An 11,348-nucleotide genomic window follows, 5' to 3' on the forward strand; every position below is an offset into this window, starting at 1 on the left:
AACACAAAAGCAAGACTAGACCTAAATTAATGTTGGAAGGTTATGAAAAGTGTTGCTAGCAGACAAGGGCATTGAGTAGATCCTGTTGTTGTTGTTGTTGTTGTTATGTGCCGTCGAGTCAAACCCAACTCATAGAGACCCCTCCTTGGGTTTCTGAGGCAGTATCACTACAGAAGTAGGATTGCCCAACCGAGTAGATCCTAGAAAATATTAAGCAGAAGACAGAAACAGAGAGAAGGAGATGGCAGCCTCAGAGAATGAGGGAAGGACCTCGTAAAAGTTTGCTTTTCCTGAAGAATTCCAGAACCACCCCGCTAGTGAGAGACGACAGAACAGAGAGGACACCTAGCCCATGGGCTCTTTGCCGATCATGAAATCCACAGTGTGGGGCAGCTGCAAACATCTCCTGCTTTCAGATTCCTCTGGTGTTTGCCTCAGAGAAGAGCCAAGAGTGTCACACTGCAAACCAACTTGCTCTTGGACACCTCCAGGGGAGAAGGGCCTTGGGGATTGAAAAATGGAAGGATGCTGTGGGTGACTGACACCCGTCAGGAAGGATAGGAATCTCCCATCTCATGAAAGCAGGCTACTTAGACATCTTAGATGGAGGTACACTTTCCTTTGCATAAACATAGAAGCTAAAATCTGCATTGACAGCACAGGAATGGGGATTTTCACTTGGACTGAAGAATAGCATTCCAGACACCAATATTGATGAAATTAGACCACCATCTATAGGAATAAATGGAATTCTAAACATGAAGGACAGCAACAGTTTAAATAGGGGCAGTAAACTAACCCTTAAACAGACGATGTTAGTGTAGAAAACAGATTTGAAAATTATTTTCTGAGGATTCTTATTATTCTTATTTCAGAGGCTATGTATCTATCAAAATTTAAAAACTATTAATTACAAGAAAAATTGGAGTTTGGGAAATTAAAAATAGGATTATGAATGCAAATCAACAACAACAAAAAAAAAAAACAATAGCTTGGCTGAATAATAGAATAGACATGACTGGAGATAGAATTAGTGAGCTGGAAGACATAGTCACAGGATTCTCCCATAACGCACTGCAACACGATGAATAGTCAGAAGATGAGAAAGAAACGTTAAATGCTACAGAACATGTATACCGAAGTCCCAACATCAGTCCAACAGGAGTTACAGTAGGAAAGAAGAGTGGAGAGAAAACAAACATGCACTAAAATGTTCTAGAGCCAAGGGGCATCTTAGAGCTCACTCTGTTATAAACAGGAGTAATAGAATGCATCGTGTCTAGATGTCGTCTGGTACAGTATCTGAGCTGTATGGTGTGCCAGACAGTATTCACCAGGTCTGAGCATTTCCTTGCTCTGTTCAGTTCTCTGTATTTAGGCTGCAACTTTTCAGAAGCAAGTCACTAGACTTTTCTCCTGAGGTTCCTGTGGCTGAGTTTGACCTGCCAATCCTTCAGTTATTAGTTGAGTGCTTCACCATCTGCACCACTCAGAAAATGCAAGGTAATGTTAGAAGACTAGACTATGTGAGTTCTAAAGCAAAAAAGAAAACTGCATCCATCCAGCTAAAGCATGGAAGACAGAACTAGGAAGAAAACCCAATGTATGAATTAGCACAAGTCATGTGAATACATAACTTTTTATGGTAGTAAAAATTTACATCATAGGACATGTGCCAGTTCAATATTTTTTACATGTATAATTAATCATGCCATGCAAGCATCACCAATACCCATTAACAAAGTTTCCAACACTGTAAACATTCAGTTTATTACTTTTGCACATTCCAGGGCAAAAAGGAACAGATTAGACAAAAAGAAAAAGACTATTGTTATGCTATGTACAGAAAAATATGCAAAGCACATGACACAGAAAAATGAAAAGATTAAAAGCCTGATGAAAATAAATGGTAAGGAATTTTTTAAGAGATTTTTAAAAATAGCAAAGAAAAAAGAAGTATTTCCAAGGGGAGAAAAAGACAAATACCTATATTCAGTCAGTTCTGAACTCAATGTTAGGGAGGGTGTTACAAATTACAACAACAACAAAGACACCATATTTTACTGACTCAGACTAAAGTGATACTGAATGACAGCAAGAAAAAGGAAAAGGAAGCTCACTTACGCACATTCACAGAGCTGTAGAGTATGGATTTCGCTAAACATTCTTCAAGGGCAAAGTAGCAGTACCTATCAAAATTTACAGCACACATATCTTTGACAGCAAGTCATTGCTAGGGAATTTCTGGCAAAATTACATACAAATAAAATGACAGAGATGTTCATGATCAGCTTTTTAAGTCAATGTAAATGTTCATTAGTTGAATGAATGTTAAATCAAGTAGGTGACATCCATTCTAGGTGTGTCATAGTGGAACTGTATCTCCAATGGCTGCCTATCCTTCGAAGTAGATCACCAAGCCTTTCCTTCCAAGCCCCTCTAAGTGGACTCGAATCTCTAACCTTCTGGTGAGCAGCTGAGTGCTTAACCAGCTGCAGCCCCCAGGACCCCTATCTATCCACTGATGGAAGCGGCACCGTGTCCTCTTCATTTTTCCCTGGAGCAGCTGGAGAGAGGTCAACATGACAAGCATAGAAAACACCTTCATTTGGGCAAGAAGTAGGCATGGGAAAAATCCACTAGGACAGAATGAAAATTTTAATTTCCTATGAATTTGACTGAAATCCTGGCAAATAATTAAGCACATTAGCCCTTCAATAAACAACATTGCACAATGGAAAAAATAAAGATAAAAATCTCAAAATACCAGCAGTTTAGCACAGCAGTCTGCCTGGTCACGTGGTGGTGGGGCTGCTGAGGCCTCCCGCCTGGCTTCCCCAGGGACTCTGGCTGACAAGGAGCCCGTGGCTGGGAGCTTTCTCGTCTGGGGTGGAAGGCAAAGGAATCATGACCGAGCTCACGCTGGCTCCTACTGCTCTGATGTGAGGTCACCAGTGTCACCTCTGCTCATGGGTCATCGGCCAACAGGTGGCACGTGACACAGCCTGCTGTCCAAGGGTGGGAGCATTTCAGGGAAGGGCTGCCATTGGGCCAGATGGGCCTTTGAACACTGATGCTGCCATTTGTCACACACCGTGTTCAACATTTATAAAAATACCTCAAGAATGGGCCCATTACTTGGACTGTTAGATTCACACACACACACACACACACACATCCAGAATGAAATAGTGCACCGGCTTCTTGAAAGGCAACAATACAAAAAGTATCTAAGAGCATTGTGTTGGCCAAAATGGAAGGTTTCAGTCAGATAGCCCTTTAAATAAAACGAAATACTGAACTAGGGAGGACTTACAAAGACTAATTCAATACCATCATGGGCTTTCCCCGGTGGTGACACAGCCCAGAGCTCAGGCCTTTGGCAGTCAAAAGGGGTGCACTGGACTTTAGTTTCTCTTAATCTTCAATAGAACCATGTGCATATTTGTGTCCCTGGGTGGGGCAAACACTCCATACACTCGGTTGCTAACTGAGAGGTTGGTGGTTTGTAGTTCGGGTCCACCCAGAAGGACCTAGGCTGAGAATTAAAGATCTGTCTGAGAACCCTGTGGAGCACAGTGCCACGCAAACACACGTGGGCTTGGTAAGAGCGAGTGGCAGTACAAGCGCAACTGGCTCATATAACATGTGTGCACATGTAGGTTGTTGTTGTCAGGTGCTGTTGAGTCACTTCCGACTCACAGCGACTCCACGTATAACAGAACGGAACGTGCCCGGGCCCGCGCTGTGCTTCAGCTGTTGCTGTTGGAGCCCGTTGCAGCCACCGCGTCAGTGCATCTCGTCGAGGTCTTCCTCTTTTTCGCAGCCCCCTGCTATACCAAGCCTGATGTCCTTCTCCAGGGAGCGGTCCCTTCCGTCCACATGTCCACAATGCGTAAGATGGAGCATTCTGCCTGTGCCTTCCATACGTATATCCTGGCTTAGAATCGTCTGGGCGTGCCTCTTCTTTAAAGTGAAAATCCCAACAGAGTGTGTGAGCTACCTTGATACCTGCACACATTGCATCCTCATCTTTTTCCATTTCCCAAGACAGCCTGATGCCAAATGTCACAGACAAACTTGTCTTTGTACACGTTCTTCCTAGCATGTAATAAATCCTCCACAAGTACTCACTTAAAAATAATAGATGAAGAAAACCTGAGAGGAGGAGGGAATGTTACCTTCTAAGCGGGACAGCAGGGTCTCTAATCTGCTCAGCGGGAGATTCCATAGAAGGAGCACTGAGGCTGGCATGCCATGGGTTGTTTTTTGAGCCGCCCTCTATGGGGAAGAAGACAGGGGCCTTAGAGAAGTGGGTCATGGCTGATCCCATGGAGCAGCGGTGCAGAGAAGTGGGCTCAACCACGCAGAAGGAACGGACCTGGGAGACCAAGGAGGTGGGGCCAGATGCCTGAGGCCAGGGTGCCCTCTGTGGTGTGTAGCATGCAGAAAGTCTCTGAGGGAGAGGATGACATGGGTCTCTCGGTGCAGTGGCTTTTAGACATCACTGCAAGACCCTGGAAAGCTGTACTGAGTGATGATGAGAACGTCCCCACCACGAGCTGCACAAGCCCATGCATATTGACTCAACATGGTGACCACGAGCTCCCCTCTAATGAGCAAAATAAACCATTCTCATAATTGGCCATAAAAGGGTATACCACACAGACGCCTGGCCGGCTGGCTGCAAACAAATCCGTGCTGGCTCTTGCCCGTCCCTGGGCTGATAGCCACTGGCTGTGAAGTTTGCGAGTGTGTCCAGGTTATTTCAGTCATGTCCATACCAACTGGTTTTAAAAAGCCCTCGTTTAAGTCCAACTCCATTGCTGCAATGGCCAAATTGAAAACATCAGTGCGCTCCCCAGAGCTAACCTGCTTTGCTGTGATTTATACGTGGGAATGGGAGGTTTGCCAAGAACCTCATGACCTCTGCCCAGGATTAATAGTTGCAGTATGGAGATGGAGCCCATTACATGGGATCATTCTGTCCATGGCTGAGTGCAGTTAAGGGGAAAAATGAAAAGATGACGCTTCTGCTTCCCCCAGACACAGGGAATGAACGTTAGCTGACAAACGTGGATGGTAGCAGGCTCGTGAGAGCAGGCAGGCCCCACGTCACCAACGTCCTGCTTACATGCAAATGATCCTGGTAAAGCCTGTTCCATTAAAACTCTGAGGTGCACGCAACGGTCCGTGATAACAAACCAGTGATACTTTTCAACACATTTCCAAACATTAGCCTTATTATCACTGTGTGGCTCTGCTACAGATGTCTCTGTGTAGCTGGAAGTGTTTCTTTCATGGTATTTATACATAAAAATGTACACAATATACCATATACTAAGACAAACAGTTGACTGCTAACCAGAAGGCTGGCAGTTTACACCCACCAGCCTCTCCTCAGAAGTGAGACTGGGCAATGTACTTCCATAGAGATCTTAAAATAAGCAAACTCACTGCCATCGAGTCAGATCCTACTCATGGCGACCCCTCCTTGGGTTTCCGAGGCAGTGTCACTTTGGAAGTAGATTGCCCCATCTTCCTTTGTCTTGGAAACCCAAGGAGGGGTCACTATGAGTCGGATTCCACTCGACAGGAGTGAGTTTGGGTTTTTTTGGTTTAAGACAAACATTTCACTAATTGCTATAAGATACAAACCATACCAAACTCTTCCAGCTTTTGTTCCGATATGACTTTACACAGATTTAGGAACGGCACTCATTTGTAGTCCAGAGGCTGACGATAACATGAGTGGATAAGCACAGCTCCCAAGGACATCCCAAAGACGGACTGGACAGGACTCTCTTAGCCCTGTGGGGCAGGCAGTGACCATTGACACAGGTTCGACACCAGCACTCCAGGGGGGAAAGCCCCAATTCAATGTTGATCCATTTCTGTCATGTCCATCTTGTCATTGCTGTGCGCTGACGTAGGCTCAGCCCCGAGTCACGGTGACCCCACACTCAATGGAATGAAATGCTGCCAAGTCCTGAGGGGCCCCCACCTTCGGCTGTGCCTGGGCCCACTGTGCCCCACGGGGGGTGCACTGGCTGGTTTTCTGAAGTGGACCACCAGGCCTTTCTTCCTGGTCTGTCTTACTCTGGAAGCTCCGCTGAAGCCTGTTCAGCATCTTAGCAACGTGTGAGCCTCCACTGACTGACTGGTGATGGCTCTGCACAAGGCTTTTTGGACGATCAAACCGCAGCTCCCACATGGTGTGGAATTCTACCAGTAAACTGCCAGTACTGCCCTGTGTGAGTACTCCTACCAGACAGCGCTCCGTCATCAGCGTTTTCACTATACACGCAAAGGGGTGCATAAGTAGCAGAGCAGTGTAGGAAAATCCTATAAATCAGTGAGTATACCTTACCTTCTTAAAGTATAATTTACTTAATTATGAGTTTATGTAATTTAATATGTAATGATGACTGTTTCACAGCTGGCTCAAGAATTGAACAATCGGCTCTTGTGAATGAGACAGGCCAGCTCCGTATGCCAGGCTCAGGGTGGGCACTGCGTGTGCATGATGTAATAAACAATAATCTTGCACACAGACAAGTGAGTCCAAGGGCCATGTGGTATATTTAATATATCTACCTTCTCCTGGGGTTTTGGTTTTCAGTTTGGGGAGCAGATGTGATTTGAGGAGCTCTGGTGGTACTGTGGTAAAGCATTCAGCTATAACCAAAAGGTCAGCAGTTTGAACCCACCACCCACTCCGCGGGTGAAAGAATAGGCAGTCCGCTCTGTAAAGATTTACAGGCTTGGAAACCCTATGGGGTTGCTATAAGTCAGAATTGGGTAGATGGCAGTGGGCTTGGATCTGGGCATTTGGTTGCAGTTTGGCCTGTGGTCAGATCGGTGATCCTGTTAAGACAGCTGCCCTTCCAAGCATGAGCCAGCATGCTGCCCGTGGTCCGCCAGCTGAAGCCTGCAAGCCTTCGGATCCATCGTGTGTGCGACTGAAGGCAACCATATTGTGCGGTTTTCCCAGCATCTAAATCCCTGAAGACGCCTTGCTTTGGATCAGATGGCATGGCAGGTTGCGTTTCCTTTTGTCGTCTCTACCACAGAAATGAGAGAAAGTAAGAGACTTGGTCTCCTTTCTGAAGCAACTCTTGATACACAAGCCGGGCCTTGTCATGTGCTTAACCAGGAACAGGGGAGCCGGGGACCAGCAAGTGCTGTTGTGGGCAACATGGAGGGCAAAGGCTGTGGGAGGGGCCATCAGGAGCTTCCTGTTTTCCTGGAGCATAGGGAGCAGGTGGGGAAGGCAGTGTGTGCTGTGGGCTGTGTGTTCCAACTCTTTGACCCCACTCCCCTAAATCAAACTCAGATTGGGAAGATACAAACATTTCACTGGAGAAGGAAACCCGTTATCTACTCTGTGGTCTCCTAGTGCAACAGTGCACTCCATGGCAGATGTTTCCATCATGGGATCAGGTGCCGAGTCTTGTCTTATGATGCAACACTGAAACTGAGGCCCACTTTCAAGGTGGAAAGAGAAGCAGAAAAAGTTCTCACACCATGGGCTGTGTTGCTAGCATACATAGCAGACAAGGTTGAGCCGGCACAGGGCCAGCGTGACGAGTCCAGGGGCTGAGCATGCCCAAGGACTTCATGGCCAGGGTCCCCCAGGGGCACTGCCTCAGGACTGTAACATGGCTGTCGGCGTTGGCCAGCCCAGTGGGAGAAGCCTCCCTATTACTAAGGGCTTTTCGGGACTTTGAGGCAGGCTGAGCCCTGGCCGAGCCCGTGCTGGCTGCAGAAGCCCAGGGGCACACTCTAGTGGACTTTGATCATCTCCACTAAGCTGGCCCATCTATGCCTGGCTTCCTTCTTATTGCTATCAGTAAAAGCTAAGGTCTTCCAAGATTCAGAACTCAAGGGAGTTTGAAGCCTCTTAATTTTGAGCTCTCACGGGGACACCATGTATGACAAAGTAGAACTTCCCTCGTGGTGTTTTCTGGGCAGTAATCTTCATGGAAATGAACTCTGGTGGTTTAGTGAGTAAGACATTTATTTGGCTGCCAACCAGAAGGTCAGTAGTTCAAACCCACCAGTTGCTCCTTGGGAGGAAGATGAGACAATCTTTTTCCATGCAGATTTACAGCCAGGAAACCAAATGGGGGTTGCTATGAGTCAGAATTGACTTGATGGCAGTGAGTTTGTTTTTTTTATTTTAGTCTTTATGAAAGCAATGACCAGGTCTCTCTTCTGCTGACCACTGGGTGAGTTGGAATCACCAACCTTTAGGAATTGGATAGCAAAGGGTTTCTTTTGTTTTGTGATTTTTTTATGTCTTGTAACTTGGGGGCCCTAAGAAAGCAAGGAGTCCTTGGATGATGCAAAGAGTCAGGGAAGCTGATTGAAAGGTTACACGTTCAAGTTCACCCAGAAGCACCTTGAAAAGAAGGCCTGGAGAGCTACGTCCAAAAGGGAGCCATGGGAATCCCTGTGGAGTGCAGTTGTGCCCTGACACACGTGAGCCACCCGTGGGTCAGAGTCGACTTGATGGCAGCTGTACTGGTCCAGAAGTCAAGAGGCCAAATGATGAGCTTTCTCGACATTAGCCATGTGAGTAAGAGATGCTTTGAGGGGGTTGGATTACCATCCAAGCCTGCTGCTTAGAAGGCTGCGGCATGCGAACCACACTGAGAACCAGGTCCCTGCTCCCTGGGCCGAGCCGCCTAGACATAGTGGTATGATACGAGATCAGTCAAGGAACCATCCAGAAGCATGAGTACAATTGACCTGCTCAGTGACGAAAAAGAGTGCCCAAGGTGAAGGATGGTGAAAAGTCAATTCTGTTTTTGAGAAAACTGTTCGATTAATTACACCTAGTGTTGGACAGGAGAGCTAATTAATCTGCCCTCAGACCCTGTCTCCTTATCTGGGCTTTCGTTCTCTCCCCAAACCACACCTTCACCAACCAGCACCTGGGATTACAGATTCGGAGCCGCTGTCTGCCTTCAGAGAAGTTTAGCACTGAGCAGGAGGAAGGTAAACTGACACGAACAATTAGTGTCTCCTTCTGGAGCAAACAGAAATCAACTCGCTATTAACTTTGTCATGTCTAATCCTTTCATGTCGTTTGATTACAAGGAAAGCGCAAGAACCAGAAAGACGAGGACACTTTTACGGCAGAGAGGGTCTTTGAAAATTGTCCTGTTTTATTTTGTGTTTTGTCAAAAAGGAAAGTCACTCTTGAAAGCCTGCATGAAGACATTCATAGAAATTATTAAAGATTTGACACCAAATTACCTGTGAGATTACAGTGACATGTTTGACCAGTTTGCCTGTCAACCTATAGGCAGCTTCTACTATGGTTGTTAACTGTTCTTGATTGGCCGAGACAGCCCTTGTTCCCTGGGGGAAACTTTTAGGATGGAAAGACATAATCAGAGGGGCTCTCCAGAAGACAGAAGCAGAACAAATTCCAAAACAGAGCTCCATGGGCTGCATTGTTTGGGAAGTCTGCATGGAGCCTGTCAAATTATCTGTCTGTGGCAATTATTTTGATAAATTTGCAACACAGTTGCATCTTATCACTTACGTTATTTCATGATGAGTCACCAGGCATCCAGAGTCCCTCCTTGGGTTCCCTGGAGATGCAAATGAGGAAGAGGAAGAAGCACTTGGCACATTGGGGGCTGTTTGAAAAGCCCCTCAGATTGCCTGCCAGCGTCAAAAGCTTCTGTAACAAACCCTAGGACTTAATTTGTTTTGTCAGAATGAAGGTGGTCTTTGATGTCCAGCATCTTCCTAGCATCAATACCTCTTCACCAGCAGTGGATGGGGTGCCACCACAACCAATAGGAAGCCCCATCATGGAGCTTCATTGGAGGCCGCTGCACTCAGACGCCAATTTTCATTAGCAAATTAGAAAAGGACTCATACAGCCTTTTTTATTTCAATGGCAGGAGAAAATGTATACTCTAAAAGGCAAGTGGAGATATTCAGTGGGAAAATTGGTGAGTTTCCTGAATTGTAAAAGAAAGAAAATTAAAAGGGAGAAAAATGAAATGTGAAACCAAGACGTGAGACTTGGCCATGGGTCCCCCTGAAGCAGGAACAGGACTGATGGTCACAGAGCCCCCAACAGCAGCAGATCCATTGTACAGGGCTTATGGTGGGCCACGGGGCCCCATGAGCAGTCAGTTTATGTCCAGAGACAGCCACTCCCTGCTCGATCTGGCAAACCCCAAAGAATCCAGGACCCACCACCAGCTTCAATGCAGGCCCTGCCCATTCCATAACTGGGGCGAGTGGGTAGGGTGGGTACAGGGGCAACAGGAAGGGGGAGAACACAGTGGCATCACAAGTAAAGCCCAAACCTGGTCCCAATAGCACGTACGCCACTGAGGAGTCTGAACTAGAAAGGAGGACACTGCCTGCTCGCTAAGCCTGGCCACTATTTCAGCACTGTATGACTTCGGACACATGGGCCTCAGCTTCTTTATTTGTTAAATGGGGATAATAGCAGGGCCTCTCTGGAAAGTTGGGAAGAGGAACTCTAGAGTTACGTTTGTGACACTTAGACCAGAGCTTCTTCCACAGGGAGACTCTGTCAGAGTTGCTAATTAATTCACTGTAATTCATTATGATGAAGGCTCTAATAGAAGGAAGTATGGAGTGTCACTGATGGAGTGACCAGCTGTCAGTCTCACAAAATTGGTTGGCAGATCCCCCTAATTACGGAAGCATAGATAGAGGAGTAGGCATTTTGCCAGTGGGGGCATGTGATGTGGTGGTCTTTTCAAAAAAGGTGTTGTTGTTAGATACCATCAGGTTGGCTCTGACTCATAGTGACCCCATGTATAACAGAATGAGACACTGCCCAGTCTTGTGCCATCCTCACAATCCTTGCTATGCTTGAGTACACCATTGCAACCATTGTGTCAATCCATATTATTGAGAGACTTCCCCTTTTATACTGACACTCTACCAAGTGTGAAACGCTTCTCCAAAGAATGGTCCCTTCTGACAACATGACCAAAGTACAAGAGACAAAGTCTCACTTCTAAAGAACATTCTAGCTGTACATTCTCCAAGACAGATTAATTCATTCTTCTAGCAGTCCATGTTGTATTCAATATTCTTCACCAACACCACAATTCACATGCATCAATTCTTCTTTGGTCTTCTTTATTCATTGTCCACCTTTCACATGTACATGAGCCAGCCCCGGGACCAGTGGAGAGCAGGTGTTTGCTGTGCATGGAGCCACCCTCAGGCAACAGTAAGCCAGCCCTGGGACAGCGGAAGGTGGGTGTTTGTCCCTGGGGCAGGCTGGGTAAGTGAGCAGGGTAGGGGAGACCAGGAAATGAGCAGAGCAGTGTAGAGCA

The sequence above is a fragment of the Orycteropus afer genome, unplaced genomic scaffold (genome assembly GCF_000298275.1).
Source record: "Orycteropus afer afer isolate SDZICR_OR568_19922 unplaced genomic scaffold, OryAfe1.0 scaffold00038, whole genome shotgun sequence".
NCBI lineage: Eukaryota > Metazoa > Chordata > Mammalia > Tubulidentata > Orycteropodidae > Orycteropus > Orycteropus afer.